Genomic DNA, 21,558 nt, shown 5'->3' with positions numbered 1-21,558 from the left:
CAGGGCAGAAGGGGAAAGAAATTGTGTATTTAGATGGAAACAAACGGAAAGGCTAGCCCCTCATAAGGGTCTTCTGCCTGATGCCAGGCAGATGGCAGTCCAGGAAGGTGGAGAGCTGTGACTTACGTTTCAGTGAGTATGGGCTGCAAATAGGTTGGAACTTCAAGGACAACATGTGACATTCTAGAGGCTATGTGCACTTGAAATTATTTAATAGGTCACACAAGGCTAACATTTTTTTGGTATTCGCTACTATTCCTACATACACATACACACAGATATATAAATACATGTATATAAGTATATAATATTATAATCATGGCATGCTGCTTGTAGAAAGTTTTTAAATACCAAACAATAAAATAATGAAAAATTAAAATTCCCTGTCATGCCACCATTCCAAGCTGTCTCTCAGTAACATTTTGGTGTATTTTGGGGAGGCTACTTTCCCTATGTAGTTATATAATATGAAAATAGATAATTTATATCTATTTATCATACAATAATAGAGCCTGACAGGTAGAGAGCCCAATAGAAAAAATATAGATATGTAATATATATATATATGTATATATTAAGATATAATTTAGAAATCATGCTGTATCCATAATTTTATATTTTGCTTTTTCCATTTATTATATTATGTATTTTTCTATGCTACTAAATAGTCTTAGAAATACAATTCTTTTTTTGTGTTTTATTTTGAAATTTTGAATTTTACTATATTTTTTTATACAGCAGGTTCTTATTAGTTATCCATTTTATACATATTAGTGTATTTAGGTCAATCCCAATCTCCCAATTCATCACACAACCTCAGTTTAGGCTGAGGGCACCTAAACTGCCAAAGATGAGTATCTGGTAAATAGAACAGGTTTCTGATTAGGTGTTGTAAGAGTTACACCTTCGGAGCAGGAAAGAACCGGAAATAGACAAGACTTCACAGAAAATGGATCCCAACTTTTAATCATCTTAATGCCCAGTTATAAAGTATGTTGTCCCTACTCTAGCTACTTACCAAGGCAAATCTAGATCCTTTATGAGCAAAGATAACTTTATTAAGAGCTTCAAATTATCTCTAAACATTTTCAAATACATGGTCCAGCCTTTAACAAAAATTATTATACATACAAAAATACAGACTTGACTTAAAAATATATAGAGACAGAAACCTTCAGGATGGTGGAAGAGTAAGACATGGAGATCACCTTCATCCCCACAAATACATCTACATGTGGAACAACTCCTACAGGACACCTGTTGAATGCTGGCAGAAGACCTCAGACTTCCCAAAAGGCAAGAAACTCCCCACGTACCTGGGTAGGGCAAAAGAAAAAAGAAAAAACAGAGACAAAAGAATAGGGATGGGACCTGCACCAGTGAGAGGGAGCTGTGAAGGAGGAAAAGTTTCCACACACTAGGAAGCCCCTTCACTGGCAGAGACAGGGGCAGAGACAGGGTGTGGCAGAGGGGGAAAGCTTCAGAGCCATGGAGGAGAGCACAGCAATAGGGGTGCAGAGGGCAAAGCAGAGAGATTCCCGCACAGAGGATCAGTGGTAACCAGCACTCACCAGCCCAAGAGGCTTGTCTGTTCACCCTCCAGGGCAGGTGGGGGCTGGGAGCTGAGGCTCTGGCTTCGGAGGTCAGATCCCAGGGACTGGGGTTGGCTGCATGAACACAGTCTGAAGGGGACTAGTGCACCATAGCTAGCCGGGAGGGAGTCCAGGAAAAAGTCTGGATCTGCCTAAGAGGCAAGAGACCATTGTTTCAGGATGCGCTAGAAGAGGGGATTCAGAGCACTATCTAAACAAGCTCCAGAGTTGGGCGCGAGCCGTGGCTATCAGCGCAGACACCAGAGACGGGCATGAAACCTTAAGGCTGCTGCTGCAGCCACCAAGAAGCCTGTGTGCAAGCACATGTCACTATCCACACCTCCCCTCCCAGGAGCCTATGTAGCCCATCACTGCCAGGGTCTTATTATCCAAGGACAACTTCCCAGGAAGAACACACAGCATGCCTCAGACTGTTGCAAGGTCACACAGGCCTTTGCCCCGCATTCTGTAAACTTCCCCCCCAACGGCCTGATTGAGCCAGAGCCCCCTAATCAGCTGCTACTTTAACCCTGTCCTGTCTGAGCGAAGAAAAGACACCCTCAGGCAACCTACACACAGAGGTGGGGCCAAACCCAAAGCTGAACCCCGGGAGCTGTGCGAACAAAGAAGAGAAAGGGAAATCTCTCCCAGCAGCTTCAGGAGCAGCGGATTAAATCTCCACAATGAACTTGATGTACCCTGCATCTGTGGAATACCTGAATAGACAATGAATCATCCCACAATTTAGATGGTGCACTTTGGGAGCAATGATATGTTTTGTTTTTTTTTTTTCCTTTTTCTCTTTTTGTGAGTATGTATGTGTATGCTTCTTTGTGTGATTTTGTCTGCAGAGCTTTGCTTTTACCACTTGTTCTAGGGTTCTGTCTGTCCATTTTTTTAGTTTGTTTGTTGGTGTTTTTTACTATAGTTTTTAGCACTTGTTATCATTGGTGGAATTGCATTTTGCTTTGGTTGCTCTCTTCATTCTTTTTATTATTCGTTTTATTACTTTAAATTTTTTCTTCATTTTTAATTATTTTTTATTTTAATAACTTTTTATTTTACTTTATTTTATTTTTTCTTTCTTCTTTATTTCTCCCTTTTCTTATGAGCCATGTAGCTGACAGGGTCTTGATGCCCTGGCTGGGTGTTAGGCCTGTGCCTCTGAGGTGGGACAACTGAGTTCAGGACATTGATCCACCATAGAACTCCCAGCTCCACAAAATATCAAATGGTGAAAGCTCTCCAAGAGATCTCCATCTCAACGCTAAGACCCAGCTCCACTCAACAACCAGCAAGCTAGAGAGCTGGACCCCCTATGCCAAACAACTAGCAAGACAGGAACACAACCCAACTCATTAGCAGAGAGGCTGCCTAAAATCATAATAAGGTCACAGACAGCCCAAAACACACCACCGCACGCGGTCCTGCCTACCAGAAAGACAAGATTCAGCCTCATCCAGAAATAGCATATGATCATCTCAATAGATGAAGATAAAGCTTTTGACAAAATTCAACACCGATTTATGAATAAAAACCCTCCAGAAAGTAGGCATACAGGGAACTTACCTCAGCATAATAAAGGTCATATATGACAAACCCACAGCAAACATCATTCTCAATGGTGAAAAACTGAAACAATTTCCTCCAAGATCAGGAACAAGACAAGGTTGCCCACTCTCACCACTATTATTCACCATAGTTTTGGAAGTTGTAGCCACAGCCATCAGAGAAGAAAAAGAAATAAAATGATTCCAAATCAGAAAAGAAGAAGTAAAGCTGTCACTGTTTGCAGATGACATGATGCTATGCATAAAGAATCCTAAAGACACTACCAGAAAACTCCTGGAGCTAATCAATGAATTTGGTAAAGTAGCAGGATACAAAATTAATGCACAGAAATCTCTTGCATTCCTATACAGTAATGATGAAAAATCTGAAGGTGAAATTAAGAAAACACTCCCATTTACCATTACAACAAAAAGAATAAAATACCTAGGAATAAACCTACCTAAGGAGACAAAAGACCTGTATGCAGAAAACTATAAGACACTGATGAAAGCAATTAAAGATGATACAAACAGATGGAGAGATATACCATGTTCTTAGAATGGAAGAATCAACATTGTGAAAATGACTCTACTACCCAAAGCAATCTACAGATTCAATGCAATCCCTATCAAACTACAACTGGCATTTTTCACAGAGCTAGAACAAAAAAATCATAATTTGTATGGAAACACAAAAGATCCCGAATAGCCAAAGCAATCTTGGGAAAGAAAAATGGAGCTGGAGGAATCAGGCTCCCGGACTTCAGACTATACTACAAAGTTATAGTAATCAAGACAGTATTGTACTGGCAAAACAGAAGTATAGATCAATGGAACAGGATAGAAATCCCAAAGATAAACCCACACACATATGGTCACCTTATCTTTGATAAAGGAAGCAAGAATATACAGTGGAGAAAAGACAGCCCTTCAATAAGTGGTGCTGGGAAAACTGGACAGCTACATGGAAAAGAATGAAATTAGAACACTTCCTAACACCATACACAAAAATAAACTCACATTTAGGATCAAAGACCTAAATATAAGTTCAGACACTATAAAATTCTTAGAGGAAAACATAGGCAGAACACTCTATGACGTAAATCTCAGCAAGATCCTTATTGACCCACCTCCTAGAGAAATGGAAATAAAAACAAAAATAAAAAAATGGGACCTAATGAAACCTAAAAGCTTTTGCACAGCAAAGGAAACAAGACAAAAAGTCAACCCTCAGAATGGGAGAAAATATTTGCAAACGAAGCAACTGAAAAAGGACTCATCTCCAAAATTTACATGCAGCTCAATATCAAAAAAACAAACAACCCAGTCCATAAATGGGCAGAAGACCTAAAATAGACATTTCTCCAAAGAAGATATACAGATTGTCAACGAACACATGAAAGGATGTTCAACCTCACCAATCATTAGAGAAGTGCTAATCAAAACTACAATGAGGTTTAACCTCATAATGGTCAGAATGGCCATCATCAAAAACTCTCTTACACTTTTGGTGGGAATGTAAATTGATGCAGTCACTAAGGAGAACAAAATGTAGGTTCCTTAAAAAACTAAAAATAGAACTACCATATGACCCAGCAATCCCACTACTGGCCATATACCCTGAGAAAACCATAATTCAAAAAAGTCATGTACCACAATGTTCATTGCAGCTCTATTTACAATAGCCAGGACATGGAAACAACCTAAGTATCCATCAAAAGATGAATGGATAAAGAAGATGTGGCACATATATACAATGGAATATTACTCAGCCATATAAAGAAATGAAATTGAGTTATTTTGTAGGTAGGTGGATGGACCTAGAGTCTGTCATACAGAGTGAAGTAAGTCAGAAAGAGAAAAACAAATACTGTATGCTAACACATATATATGGAATCTAAAAAAAAAAAAAAAAAAAAAGCTTCTGAAGAACCCAGGGGGCAGGACAGGAAGAAAGATGTAGAGAATGGACTTTAGGACACAGGGAGGGGGAAGGGTAAGCTGGGACGAAGTGAGAGAGTGGCATGGACATATATACACTCTCAAATGTAAAATCGATAACTAGTGGGAAGCAGCCACAAAGCACAGGGAGGTCAGCTTGGTGTTCTTTGACCACCTAGAGGCGTGGGATAGTGAGGGTGGGGTGAAGATGCAAGAGGGAGGAGGTATGTGGATATATGTATATACATAGCTGATTCACTTTGTTATAAAGCAGAAACTAACTCACCATTGTAAAGCAGTTATACTCCAATAAAGTTGTTAAAAAGAAAAAAGATTAAATAAGTACTAGGCATTTAATGCACAGCATGAAAAATATAATTAACACTGTTGTGTGTTATATATGAAAGTTGTTAAGAGTAAATCCTTATAATTTTCATCACAAGGCAAAAATTTTTTTCTATTTCTTTGATTTTTTATCTATATGAGATGATGGATGTTCACTAAACTTATTGCGATAATCATTTCATGGTGTATGTAATGAAATCATTATGCTATACACTTTGAACTTACACAGTACTGTAAGTCAACTATATTTCAATAAAAGTGGAAAAGAGAAAAAATTGATAATTATAGTAAATTTTTATTTTTAGTATGAATAAAAATTGCTAAGCGAAAGACAGCAAATATAAACCAACATGTTATTGTAAAAACAAAGAAACAAACAAACAAAAACAATGACCATGTTGCATCAACCCAAATATGCAGGGGTTGTTTACCATTAGAAAAAGTATTGATATATTTAACAGATTAAAAATATTGAATAAGAGGGTGGTCTGAATATATGTAGAAAGCTCATTAAATAAAATTTAAAACTTATTCATGGTTAAAACAAATTACTTTCAGCAAATTAGGCATACAAGGACCACCCTTAAAGATATCTATCAAATACATGTATTCTAGCATTGTTTATAAATAACATCATATTAGAAGTTCTAACCAATACCGTGAGATATCTAATTAACTAGAGAGCTAGCTAGCTAGTTACTGTGTGTGTATATATATAATATAATATATAGTATCATATATATAACATATTCATATAGTTATAAATAGCTATATATATGAAAAAGGAATAAAATATTATTGTAAGAGTCTAAGTCAATCTACATTTAAAATACAAGAGAATCTAAGTACAAATTGTTAGTTTTTTTAGTTCAAAAATGTCCATGTCAGTAAAACTGCAGTGTAGGCAACTCCAAATTCCTGACGCTCCACAAAAACCCAGCAGAAATTGTCTGAACCAAGTTTGTCAAAACTGGAAAACAGAGAAAGTTTTACACCAAATGAACACTGAATCAAGAAAAAACAAGTTAAAAATGGTATAAAATCGTGTTTTTTTTTAGTTGCCCTTGCCCCACCCTCTCCCAGCTCAGTGGCAATCTATTAGATGAAAGCCTACATTCACAGTGTGGAACCCTAAGCTCTGCTTCCAGAGAAAGCAGTACAGATCTTATTCACAATTTACTGTATTTGTCTGTTCAAACTTGTCTAGGGGTTATCTGAAGGAATGACACCAGGTGTTTGTCTCTGCTTGTCTAACCCAGAACTCAGTTAGGGTGGAAAAACAGTGTACATTGCTTGAAAACATTGTAAGATGAACAAAAATATCATAGCTTCCCAGGAAAACAACTCCCCCTCCAAAATACAATAGACTATGTAAAGAGTCTATTATATGCTCAAAAACCTAAAAGAGCACTACAACCTGAAGTGGTCTCTCCAGTCACCACAGTCTCCCTGCAGGTTTTGGTAGCAGCACATGGAAGGCAACTTCTTATCTCAATGACTTATTTAGAGGTAGCATTCCCAAGGCCACCTGTTAAGCTTGAGCATACATTTATACTCATAATTCTTTGTGGTCTCTGATTATGTGAACAATCACATAATTCACAGATTATGTGAATGTGGCATTCTCCTGGTAACATGTCTGTTTTGCTACAAGCCTTAAAATGTCTGGTATTAGAATTTTAAAAAGGGTCACCTTTTACAAGTAACTAGTCAAATAGCACCTATTAGATGTTGCCTTATCAACCTGTGTAAAATAGCCATGAACCATTTTCATATTTAACATTTACTTATTTGTTTGCTTATTAACTATCTCTCCTCAGAAGAATATTATCTGCTAAACACCAAGGATTTTTGTCTATTTTATTCTGTTCTGTATCCCCAGCACCAAAAGCAATGCACAGAGTAAGGATGTAATAAATAGTTTCTGAATGAATGATGCAAAAATCATTTAGTGATGCAAGCATCTAATTTTCATGAAAACCCTAGAACATATTTCTTATTTGCTGCTTCTTCTACCTCTCATTTTATAGATAAATATTTCATAGATAAAGTTATTGCATAGACAAATTATTTTGCTCTTCTTTCAGTGGCTATATGGTCTTTCACATATTACAGCATAATATAAATGAGTCCTTTATAGATATCTTAGACACCATCAATACCTTAAAATAAATTTAACTCCCTAAACAAATTCAGCATTATTATTTTTATGTATTTAATTGTACATTGACATTAAATAAGTATATGATATTGTTTTCTATAATCAATATGTTTAGATTTACTTTCTCCATATGTATTATTCCAGATACTATTTGTTCATTTCTGTATTTACTTACTTCCATGTAGAATTATTTTTCTTCTGCCTAAATAACTCCCTTTAGAATTTCTATTAATGTAGATCTGGTTATGAATTTTCTGTTTTTGTTTGTCTAAAGATGGATATTTTTGTTGGATATAAAATATGTTGGTATTTATTTTATATTAACACTTTTAAAATGGTGTTCCATGTCTCTAGCTTCAGTAATTTCTATTTAGAAAACACCTGTTTGCTTTCTGGATGTAATATGCTGTATTTTTTCTATTTCATTTAAAAGTGTTTCATTGACTTTGATTTTTAGCAGTTCATTTCTGCTGTACCTAGTTATGTGTTCCTTTGCATTTATTCTGCTTAGTGTTTGTAAATCTTATTATATATGTGGTTTGATGTCTTTAAATGGTTTGGGCAAATTGTTTACTAGTATCTCCTCAAATATTGCTTGTGCTCCATTTTCACTCTCCTCTTCTCTGGGACTCCAGTCACATGTATATTAATCATTTTCACTGCTTCCCATGTGTCATCTCTATTCTTTTCTGCATTTTATTATTTTTTTCTCTCCATGTTTCATTTCAGATACTTTCTATTTTATAGTTTTCTCAACCTTCTCTTTTGCTGTTTATTTTTTAATTTGCCTTTAATTCATATAATGGGTTTTTAATTTCATATATTATATTTTTCATCTCTCTAATTTCTTTTTGTCTCATATTATGAAACCCAAGTCTCTGTAGAAATTCTCCTACTTGTCATCTATTTTGTTGAACATATTAATTACAGTTATTTTAAAGCTTGTCTCTGACCATTTTGATAACTGAGGTATCATATGGGTCTGTTTACATGGAATTTTCCCCCCATTTTTAGACAACTTAGTCCAGACCCATGGTTTTCCTGGTAATTTTAATTGAATGTCACACAGTGTGCATTAAAATTTACACAGATAACTTACAGGTCTGGCTGATACTCTCTTCCTCCCACAAAGGATCAATCTTGGGGAGATAAACTTGGTCTAGTCTAGTTTGAGTTTGTTTGAACGTGGGTTTCAGAGTTTTCTGAGAGTTGGTTTATATCTCTACTCCTATTACTGGAATTCAGCCTTATTCCTATGCCTGAAAGTGGGGTATTTACCAGAGTTCCATCTCTTTAGTGGGTCCAGAATTCCTGTTTATCTCCTTAGCCCAGGAGACAGCTAAGAATTCTGCTGATCCCCCTATTTATTTATCTGTTGTGCTGTCCTCTTGCCTTCCTAACCCCTCTACCTAAAGATAAGCACATATATTAAGAGGAAGAATAGGCAGATGATTTTGTGCATCTCAATATACTTCCTTTTTCTCTGGTATCTTGGTTTATCCTCAAATGATTGACTTTGAGTCCAGAGTCCAAGTTTAATTTCACAGACTCACGAGACTACATAAGAATCTGGTCAGTTTCCCAACCAGAATTCATTGCTTTCTCCTTGGCTTCTGAGCCTCTGGGCCCCCCTCCACTTATGACCTGTCCAATGTCTCAATGGGAAAATCTCTCTGGAATGTGGACCCATCTCAACGTGCTTTCCTTCTCTCTCAGGTCCTGGCTTTTTAAGTTCTGGCTGCCGTAGTAGTCCTCTAGTACCTTCAAAGAGATTCGTTTTGTGTTTTGTTTATATTCTGTAGCTGTTCTTAGTAGGAGCATTGCCGTATAACCAGCTCTCTGCCCTTACTGGAGAAGGAAAATCCAAAGATAACTTATAGACTCTAATTTTTATGATCAATATTCTGATAGTAGTTGGATTCCTCCAAATGCTTTGTGAAAAGTCAGCTTCCTGCTTTACTTAATACCCAGGAAAGGCAAAAACATCTTTCTCTGTGTGTCTTGGTTCTGTGTTATTTTTCTCCCTGCCCATTTACCCAAGTGATTGTTGCTCTGACTTCCATTATCTTCAGTTTGGGGTGATACAAAGGATTATAGTTCGTACTTTCTTATGGGAAGCACCATTGCCTATTTGGGGTCTGGGTTGAAAAACACTCATTTTGAAGAAACATGGATGTCATTATACCATTAAATTTTCCCTTATGGCTGTAAGAGCTTAGCAGTGCTACTGTTTAATCACTGCACTTCTAGTGGCATAAAAAACACAACTGTACACTCCCTAACTTTAAGCCTGCCTAATTTACTGACTGTGATGGATTCTCTGGTGCTCCAACCAGATGCCTTCTATAATCCAAATACACACATCCCAGCTGCTGTGAATACTAGACACTGAAAGTTCACAGCTATATCTATTCCTGGGCATTACTCTTAGCTAAAGGAAACTACATGTCCAACGTTACACCACCACCAAGGAGCCTGATATAGGGAAACAAAGATCTGGTCCGTGTGAAGACTTGTCCCAGCTCAAGAGCTTCCTTGGCTTGACTGGCGCCTTAGTTGAGACCACATTGCAAGTCAGCTTTTCCCTTTGTCTAATTCTGACTTCTCACTTCACTAGAGGTTTATCTTCTGTGATCACACCACAAAAAAAGCTTTTTGCATGCCATTCCCATCTCATAGTCTATTTTCAGGGAACTTACTCTAAGGCATTGACCTGATGTTTGCTACTATCTGTGACCACTGCACTTCCTAGTCCCCATACCAGCTTGATGTCTCTTTCTATAATGTTCTCTTCAACCCTAAGCACACGACATCCAACTGCCTATATGTGGCCTGCCTGCTTAAGGGGAATTTGAGCCAAAGTAGGAAAAAAATGTTGGTAAGGAAATTATGACGTACCTACCTAAGCAAATTTTTAATCAGCTCCGTTCTTTAGTTTACTAGATAAACACAGTTGAGTGAACAACAGGAATTTATTGAAGCTAAATGTCTATTTACCAGATTTGATAATAAGCCCATTATAAAAACAGGCACGCAAGAGCTTGTGGACGGAGCAGATAGGAGTTCAGGATAGACCTGAGAAAGTTTCCGTTTTGCTGTCTTTAATGATTTCTGGGCTCAAAAGAGCACTCATTATAATTGGTTTGATTTACTCTTACCTTCTGGAAATCACTAAGGTAGAGCATCTCACTGGAGGAAAATACAGAGCAAGAGTTCACTCCAGAGAAAATTCAAAACTAAAAAGTAACCAAAATACTAATAATTAACCAGTTGACTGAAGATCACTATAACTCTCAGTTATTTCATTATCTTATACTCTGACAAAGAGCAATTGGTTTCCATTGATTCTGTGCTAGCAATCTGAACAGAAGGAAAGTTAAATTCATTGCAACCTCTCTGTTGGAAACCTCTGGACATACTGATGAATGGTTGATATGAGAAGCAGTCAATATTTCTGTAGATACAGGATTCACCTTTAACCAGCTTGTAAAATGTCCTTTTGAGTTAAATGCCAAGTGACCTATATCACACAACCTGCTTCATTTTGTTTCAGTGTTTCTCTTTTTAAATGTCTTAGATTTAGTACATATTCTTGTATCTGTACTCTGATACAAGCTTAAATTATGTCACCTTGGAGCCCTGACATGTTCAATCTGTTTCTGAAAGGTACATTATAAAATGTTCAAAAGTATTTGTAATTAATTATGAAAAGTAGTATCTTAGTAAATAAAACCCTGATAAGACTAAAGTTCAAAAAGAAAATAATAGAATTTGAAGGCAGTTAAGGTTAGCAGTTTAAGAAACACTTACCATGGAGACCTGTGGAAGTCATGCAGGCTGACTTGTTTAGTTTTCATCCTTCACTGAAATGAAAGCCCATGAAGACAAGGGTTTTCTTGTCTGGTACTTAAACTAGTGCTTTGTGCATAGTAAGGAGTCAATAAAAGAAAAGCTGGGGCTTCCCTGGTGGCGCAGTGGTTGAGAGTCCGCCTGCCGATGCAGGGGACACGGGTTCGTGTCCCGGTCTGGGAAGATCCCACATGCCACGGAGAGGCTGGGCCCATGAGCCATGGCTGCTGAGCCTGCACGTCCGGAGCCTGTGCTCTGCAACGGGAGAGGCCACAACAGTGAGAGGCCCGTGTACTGCCAAAAAATAATAATAATAAAAAAATAAAATAAAATAAAAGCTGAATGAAAGCTATATGACTAATTTTCCCTAGCAATAAAAAAGAAAAGATGTATCAGATTTATTTAAAAGAATAGAAAAGAAAATTTTCATAGGAAGGGCATAAAGCTCTTCTATGTTCAATATGCTATCCTTGGCAAAGAAATCCACTGCAGGACAAAAGTCAAAGTGATTCCTACACCAGATAAAGCTGATGATAATGTTGATAGCAAAAGAATATATTCTGTGGAATATATTCTGATAACCTTGGTTGAAGATAGCAGAATAAAAATATCTTCTTATAAATAAACTTGGAAGAAAGAAAAACAATTACAGATAATAACAATTAAAATAGGAAATGCCTAAAATCACAAAGTACAATGTGTGAACAAACCATGCCAATACTGTAAATATTGGTCCAGGATGATATAGGCTAATGAAAATATTGGTCTCTTCAAGTCTATGAAAGAATTGAAAGTCTGCAAAAAGTGTTTTATGCCCCAAGGAAAAAAAAATCATTCCTCTTTTAATTGAAACAAGAAAATTAAGTGGTCCAACAATCTAGAAACTATTCCTGAACCTTGTTTGACACCCATAGAATGGCAGTTAATGTGGTGCTAGACAAGAAGCTACCAGGTATTCAAGGAAAAAAATCACCGTTGACATGGAGTGATGGAAGGAACATTGTGGATGACAAAAAACTATGCAGCTATTTGATCTTTGTCAAGCCAAGAGAAGTACAGGTTAAATCACACAAATACAATCACTTTACTCTGTACTCTATAATTATAATTATTCCCCAGGTAAGTCATGCTTGAGGAACTTCTTATGGACAAGAAAGTGTCCCTCAAATTGCTGAATTTCTGCAATAAATACTTCCAGTATCTTCTTAGGACTATATTTTTTTCAAAAAGTCCATTAAGACTTAATTTCCACCATCTTCTTCCTCTCTATTCTTTAAGATATAAGTGAGAATTGAAAGGGAAATATTAACATACCAATTACAAATATTAAAATTTAAAAAGGAGGAAAGGGAAAGACTACCCAGACAATTGATTAATATACACCAGACACACTACACAATCTACACGATGAAAATTGTGATTAATATTTCTCTACAAAATGAAAAATATAACATACACTTTCTATAATGCAAGAACTCAAGCAAAAGATACAAAATATTTGATAACAAATTATAAAACAACAAATGAAATAAACTAGGTTGTGAAAATATAATCATTAGGATTTCAGGAAAATGTTGGGAATGGCAATATATTTTTTTTAATTTTTCTTATTCCTTTGAAATACACACACACACACACACACACACACACATGGAAACCAGAATAAACTAAATAAAAACATACAGTAAACGTATATGACAAAATCCAGTAAGCAGGTATCCTGTAGACCCTAAAACAGGAGGAAGGAAACACCACAAACACCTACAAGAACCACATAGAGAAAGACAACATGGCTTATCATGACCCTGAAAACAGACAAACTCCAAAGTTGACAACAAATATTCACTGCAAAGTATGACAAATCAACTAAGAAGAGAAGTCAAAATTTTGAGGAATCCCTGAAATGTCTGATTCAGATTACTAACAGAGAACCTTAATACTGGAACAATATAGGTTTTATGAAATCTCCAAATTCAAAAAGCAAATCTGGGGCTTCCCTAGTGGCGCAGTGGTTGAGAGTCCACCTGCTGATTCAGAGGACACGGGTTCGTGCCCCGGTCCGGGAGGATCCCATGTGCTGTGGAGCGGCTGGGCCCGTGAGCCATGGCCGCTGAGCCTGCACGTCCGGAGCCTGTGCTCCACAATGGGAGAGGCCACAACAGTGAGAGGCCCGCGTACCGCAAAAAAAAAAAAAAAGCAAATCTCCATTCCAGGTTAAATCCCTCTTATAAGAAGAAACTTCCAGGGACAGAATCCATTAAACAACAGAAGGAAATGATAAAGAAGATCCCAATAGAAACAGGAATGGGAGCCAAGAAGGCAGATCTCAGAAAGCATTTTTTTTTTGTCTCTTTGTGAAACAAAGAAATGGAATTCCCAGAGAAATAAAGCTGTTAAAGCTATCCTGCTGCATTTCTCTCTTCGAAAGTATAGGAAACTTTCAACTAATTAAAACACCCCAGAAAGATGAGCTCAGAAAATGAATCAAAAGAAATTAAGAGGAGGATAGACATTAAACAAAGGCAACATAAATTACACTTGGACCTCAAAAAATTAAAGATAGAACTACCATACAATCCAGAAAATCCACTCCTGTATTTACTCAAAGAAAATGAAAACATGAATTAGATAGGATATATGCACCCCTATGTTCATTGCAGCATTATTTACAATAGCCAAGATATGAAAGTAACCCAAGTGCCCACCAATAGACGAATAGGTAGAGAGGATGTTGTATACATATTCAATGGAATAATACTCAGCCATAAAAAAAAGAATGAAATCTTGCCATTTGCAACAACAGGGATGGACCTAGATGGTATTATGCTAAGTGAGATAATCTGATAGAGAAAGACAAAGGTTGTGTGATTTCAATTATATGTCAAATTCAAAAAACTAAACCATAAACAAGCATAACAACACAGAAACAGAGTCATAGATACAGAGAACAAATAAGTGGTGGCCAGAAGGGAAGTGAGTGCAGAGGAGGAGAGAAATAGGTGAGAGGGATTAAGTTACAAACTTCCAGTTGCAAAATAAATGAGTCAAAGGTATGAAATGTACAGTGTGGGGAATATAGTCAATAATGATGTAATATCTTTGTATGGGACAAATGGTAACTAGATTTATCATGGTGATCATTTTGAAAAGTGTAGAAATATCATATCACTATATTGTGTAACAGGAACTAACATAGTGTTGTAGGTCAATTTTACTTCAAAAACAGACAAGCAAACAAACAAACTCATAGAAAAAGAGATCAGCTTTGTGGTTACCAAAGGTGGTGGGTGGAGGGAGGGGGAATTGGATGAAGGCAGTCAAAAGGTACAAAGTTCCATTTATTAAGATAAATAGATACTAGGGATGTAATGTAAAACAAGATAAATATAATTAACACTGCTGTATGTCATATATGAAAGTTAAGAAAGTAAATCCTAAGAGTTCTCATTACAAGGAAAACTTTTTTATTCTATGTCTTTAATTTTATATCTCTATGAGATGATGGATGTTCACTAAATTTGTGATAATCATTTCATGATGTATGTAAGTCAAATCATTATGCTGTCCACCTTAAACTTACACAGTGCTGTATTTCAATTATATCTCAAAAAAATTGGAAGAAAAGCATTACAGTTAGAAAATATTCAAAAATGTGGTGATTAAGTAAAGGATGATTTGAAAAAAAAGGTGACAGAATTCAGGAAAGTTTTTAAAGAAGAAAAAAATCTCAGAAATAAATAACTGACAAAGAGAATACAAGATAAATAAGCATAAGAGATTATGATTTGTGATTGAAAGAGGACATTATTTAAATTCTTTTTAAAAATTAAGTTGTCCCAAAAAGGATTCAAGAGAAAGTGAAAGATACAGAAAAGAGGCAAATGAAATTCAGTATATGTAGATTTGAAGTTCTCAAAGAAGAAAGCAAAAGCAATGAATGAAACAAAAACTAAAAACATAATTCAAGAGAACTCTTTGAATTCAAATATTACTTGACTCTATATAGTAAAATAGAATGCCACATACCTGTGAAAATCTATCCAGAACAACCAACACTGAGACATATGAAACTAAAATTATTATAATACATAAAAGAAAGCATCTTTTGTCAATGACCAAGTAAATTATAAGGGAAAAAAATAGGGCCATCAGATTTTTTGATAGCAACATTTTATGTCACATAACATTTAAGACATTCAAGAAAATTAAATATAAACCAGGGACTTTATAACCAGTCAAACTGATATTCAAGTACAAAAGTCACAGTCACAGTCATATTTCTACACAAAAATACAGGGAATATTGCTTTCATGATTCTTTCCTGAAGAATCTAAGGAATGAGCTTTGGACAGCCTAAATGACTTAAACTACATTATCAAGAAATGTTGTAAACATGAAAGATGTATTTTCCCATGGAAGTAAATATTATAAGGAATACAATAAAGTTAGTACTGATAATATGCTTTGACATTGAGGATTTGGCTTAACTGTCAAAAATAGCTGGGAGTGATTGACAGGATAGTGGAGTGATAACCTCAGTGGACTGCTTTCCTGCAAAAACAATGAAAACTAAAATACTGGCAAAACAAAGATGTTCCTGGTGGGTAGGTTCTTGTCTCATCACAGAAATAATTCAGAGAGGAGACAGGGAGGTCAAGAAAGTAAAATGAAGATTTATTTAAGCAAGAGTATACTCTCCAGGGAAGGGCAGGCAGTCTCAGGTGAATAGCTGCCCTGAGTTTCTTTGCCAAGCAGGTTATGTGGGGCAAAGAAATGAAGAAATGAAGAGGCGGCATATTCATTGGGGATGGGGGGTTTGGGGGTTTTATTCTCTGATTTTCAACCCAGCTTCACCTTCCCAAGGAGCAGAGGGATTTTTGTCTTTATTTAGTCTTCATTGGAAGTGTCATGGCATTGGTGCATGATGGGAACTTCCAATCTGCAAGGCTAATTTTATTGTAATGACAGCATAATGAGCAAAAATTACATTTGGACACCGGAGATTCCCTCCTTTTCCCATCTTTCTACGTCCTCCTCCAGGACACTGATCACCCCAACATGTGCAGTTTCCTGTCAGTCTGGAGGCTCCTGCTTTTCTTTGTCTGCCCAAGGACCCCCGTTGTTTACAAGATGTGTGGTTTCCCGTCACCTAGCCCCTGCCCCCTTTCTCTGCTCATATCTAGCTACCCGCCTGCTTTAACAAAACTAACCAATAAGTATTTCAGAACTCTGGAAATTAACCAAAGCTACAACAAACTGAAAATCATTTATCTAAAAGAAACTACTGAACCTTCATAACACAACCTCCGTTTAACTTGGGCCTATTCCCATAACCTGTCATGCTCTGCTCAGTAGTGTGGTAGCTATGGAAAGCCAATATTCTTGCAGCCAAACAGGATGACTGAACGTTTCTGATATCCCATTAAAAGCACCATCTTCAGAGCACAGTAAATACGTTATATGAACTTCCAACTACCAGAAAACTCTCTATGCCCAGGTACTGTGGGTATTCAATTCAACTCAGTGCTCAGCTCATTAAGAAGAAAAAAAAAAAAAAAAAACCTTACCCTTAGGGGACTACCAAAGCAATATCAATCTCTTGACAACATTGTAGCTGCCTAAGGCTATGACTTGCTTTGTCAGTAGTAAACAACAGTCCAGCCAGGAATATAAAAGGGAATTATGGAAAACAAGATGAACATAGGGAATTTGAAAAGCTCTGACATTCCTGCAGATCTCAAAATTGGTGCTCACACAGGAGGCTGTGCACATGCCCAGGAAAAACATGGTAAAAAAATAAGAGCACTTTCCTCTGGACGAAATTGAAGCCCTGCACGTGTTGGAAGTGAAAGCTAGGTCTATTGTGTAGACTGTCTGAAGTTTGAAGGTTTGCCCTCTTACACAGCTCCCCTTAGCAAAGGGAGGAAGACCAACAGGAAAGGCATTTGAGGAAATCTTCTTACCTAAAAATGGCTGACTACTACATTATACTGATTTAGGGATAAATCCCAGGAAGTTAAGCATAAAAATAAGAACAAAAGCTTAAGAAAAGTAGCAAAGAACTCAGTGGCTTCAACTGCAGAGAATACAGACTCTACAGAATTGGTCCAGGTAATTTCTTAAACAGAAAAGCAGCAACAAGAAAATAAATAACAGAAAAAATAAACCCACAAATAAGAGTACTAAAAACTGGATGGGGAAGGGATTTGACCAGAATTACTACAATATATTATCTGAAATATCCAGTTTTCAACAACAACAAGGACAACAAAATTATGAGAAATGCAAAGAAATAGGAAAGTATACCACATACTCAGGAAAAAAAGTGCCCAACAGAAAATGTTCCTGAGAGGAGCCAGATTTGGGACTTAGTAGACAGAGACTTCAAAGCAGTTATTTTAAATATATTCACATAGCTAAAAGAAATGATAAATAAAGAATTACCCTCCCAGATATATGGGAAGAAAAATGAAAACACATGTTGACACAAAAGTGTGTACATGAGAGAAATGAAAACAGGTCAACACAAAAATGTGTAAGCAAATGTTCATAGCAGCATTATTCATAATAGCTGAAAAGTGCAAAAAAACATGTACTAGTTTCTTCTGTCTACTGTAACAAATTATCATGGGCTTGGTAGCTTAAAAAACAGAAATTTATATTCTCACAGTTCTGGATGCCCCAAATTGCCACATACATGTATAGCTCTCTGCTAGTGGTGTTAATATTGTCATTATGAAACTGGTGTGTGTGTGGTATGAAATAAGAAAAATTGATAATTATGACAGATAATAATTATAGCTTGAAGTTTCAGTATGAACTTACAACATGATGTTTTAAAAAATTTTGTTACTCTATACACTGAAAAGTCCTAAAAACAATAATTGTCCAGTGACAGTAACACACCTTATGCACGGAGTATTTTCTGTAAATACCTTCTTACTGAGATAAACCAGGACTATGGGAAAATGACTCTGGATTCCAGATCTAAAGCAAAAGAAAATGTACAAAATGAAGATATATAACAGTTTTTTTTTATCAGAAAGCAAGAAAAATATCAAATACTAGAAAGTCTCTGTGAAAAGGATTCATGGACCAAGTTTCACAAGGTTTTATTGTTCAGAGGTGACAAAATGTGTTAGTTACATTAATAACTGTGCACATCAAGTCTAAATCCAGGAGTTCATAAAGATACAAAAGCAGCAACAACAAAACAGACAAAACACCTGTCATCGCTAAGGAAACAGTTCATTATTTTGAAAACTGGTAAAAAGAAAAATCTTACTTTACTATATTTACTATATGAACTATAACTCACAATAACCAAATATTGATAAGAGAAGTTGCCTGTTTATGAAATTATTCCATCAAATAAACAAGGAATAAATGATAGAATAATGATATCAATAATTGAAATCCCAATTAATTAATGGGTCTAGACAATCATTATCAATGGCTACTAATATCATAAAAAGAGAGAAAATCAGGCCATTCTAATGGAAGTACCCTGTAACTCTTAAGAAGTAGTCTTGTAAAAGTAAAATTAAATGTAAATTTAATAAAGTCTCTAGAGTTAAGCTTAAATGAACAGAAATACAGGGTGCAAAGGAACATGATAAATAATACCAGGCATCACAGGTTCCAGATGAATTCTATCCATGTTTCAGGTAACAGATTGCCCAAGTGCTTTCAAATTTTTTTTCAGAGCATAAACACCAAAATTTCCCAAATTAGTTTTACAAAACCATAATACTCTGGATATGAAAATATGACCAAAAGTAGTACGATGACATAAAATGACATAAGACATAGACAAAATTCACTAATAAGTTGCATTATTGTAAATAGATTATAAAGATTGTAAATGTCCTATATGATATATTAATAAGAAATCCTACAGGACATTAATACAGGAATATATAGCCACCAAATGCCTTATACAATATTCATCATAGTAACCCAAAAGGCATAAATATTTCTGTACCTACTGGACAAACAATATTCAATAAAATTTGATACCTATTCCTTATTTTAAAATTAAAATAAAGCTCTTAATAAAGTACCAATAATTAAGCCAAAGCCAGCATAATGCTTAATGGTGAAACACTGAAAGCATCCCTACTAAAATCAGGAGTAAAACAATATTGGCCATTCTCTTTACTATTTTTATCATTATTCTGGAGATCTTAGCCAATACAAGTTGGCAAGAAAAAGAAATATGACACATAAGGTTGGAAAGGATTCAAAATTATTGTCATTTTCTAAAGATAATAGAGCATGTCTAGAAGGCCCAAGAAAGTTAGCTGAACACTATTAAGAATTAAAAAAGAACCCAGTAAAGTGGTTGATTACAAAATGAACATTTAAAATTCAATAGTGATCCACTCTAAAACGATTAACCACTTAGAAAATATAATGAGAAAAAGACTGCAGTTATAATAGCAACAAAGAATAAAAATATGTGTTAACAAGGAATATGCTAGCACTGTATGAAAAACATTGTGAATGCTAGTGAGAATTAGAAAAAAAAACTATTTTAATGAATGGAAAGTCATACTCTATTTTTGAGGAGAAAAAGTCAATATTATAAAGCTATGAAGACTCTTTATAAATTCATAGATAAATCTATATAAATCTGTAAAGCTGTCAACATCCTATCTGTAAATCTATAAATGTATATTTATATGATTTTGACATTTTAAAAGGGAAGGAGAGTTAGTAAAAGCAAACTAATTCAACACTTTATATGAAAAAGCAAACATAAAATTATATCCCAAATAATTCTAAAGAAGATGATCACAAGTATTATGAAGTATAGTAATTACAAGCTTAATATTGGCACATAAATAGAAGACATACATCAATGAAATGGAAAAGAGAGTTCAAAAATAAGATAAAATTTAGTAAAAGATATAATGTTAGGTCAAACCAGTTAAATAAAGATGGATTGATTGATACCTGGTGTTTCGACAAATGGCTGACCTTCTGGAAAGTAATGGAAGATAGATGCCTACTTTACTTTTTGTATGAATCAAAGTTAAAGAAATTGTAAATTACTAGAATAAATATGAGAGAATTTTTAAAAATAATATCCAACTTTGTCTATAATTTAAGAGTAATTACAAACTCAACAAGATTTGTCATGGAAGTTGACTCCTAAAATCCTTACAAACATACAACATGCTTAGGAAACGGCGTGAAACTTTTAAATGAAGAAAAAAGGTAGACCAACTCGCCCTCCCAAGTAGTAAAAATACAATTCATGTCTTGTACCCACATTTCCCCTTCTTTACAAATAAATGTTCATCCTGTAAGTACAGTCTTGATTCTCTCTGACCTTCACTGAACACTTTGAATAGAGCCAGCAACAAATTTCCCAGCATAATTCACAGTTGTTTTTTTTTTTTTTTTCAGTTATATGTGAGACAAAGAATATATAACCCCTTTGAAAGTACATGTTTTCTGTGTTTGTTCTGGTGTTTTCAGAGTAATTGAAATGCAACTGTTTACTATCACTAGAAAAGGTGTACTAATTAGATGTCAGCTTCATGGTATCTCAGTCAAGGTCTGAGCACATGTCCTATCGAATTTCACTGATAGGAAGTGATAAACTCACCCATTGCTAGACCCATCTTCCTTCTAAACACATACTCTCCTGGTTAAAAAGAGAACCTGTTCCACTTGCCTGCCTGGTAGTATTTATTCCCCACACTGCTTTGTTGACAAATGAGATAATGTTTGACACTAACTAGCAATGAAATATGCCTCCTAGGATTGAGGTGATGTGTTTGACTCTCTCCATTTTGGTGATGCATATTACTGAAGGTCCCTTCAGGACATTTTATCTCAAAATGAATTTTTGTTGTTGTTAAAGAGAGTGAGAATGCATGGAGCAGATTTATGAGCCTTGCCTGTCTGCCTAGGAAACTAGCTATTTTGACATGATCTCCAGGAGACGCCTCAGGTATCAACTTAACTCAACTGCAAGAGGTAAGCACATTGGACAACCAAACTTCATTCATTTTACCTGCCCTTGACAATGCTGAATCCAAGCTGCCTTAGCATTCAAAGGAATCACTATGATTGGCCAAACACTGGGAGGGCACTCATTCATTCACTC

Source organism: Orcinus orca, chromosome 7, assembly GCF_937001465.1.
Source record: "Orcinus orca chromosome 7, mOrcOrc1.1, whole genome shotgun sequence".
Taxonomy (NCBI): Eukaryota; Metazoa; Chordata; class Mammalia; order Artiodactyla; family Delphinidae; genus Orcinus; species Orcinus orca.
Note: the sequence above shows the minus strand (reverse complement) of the source record.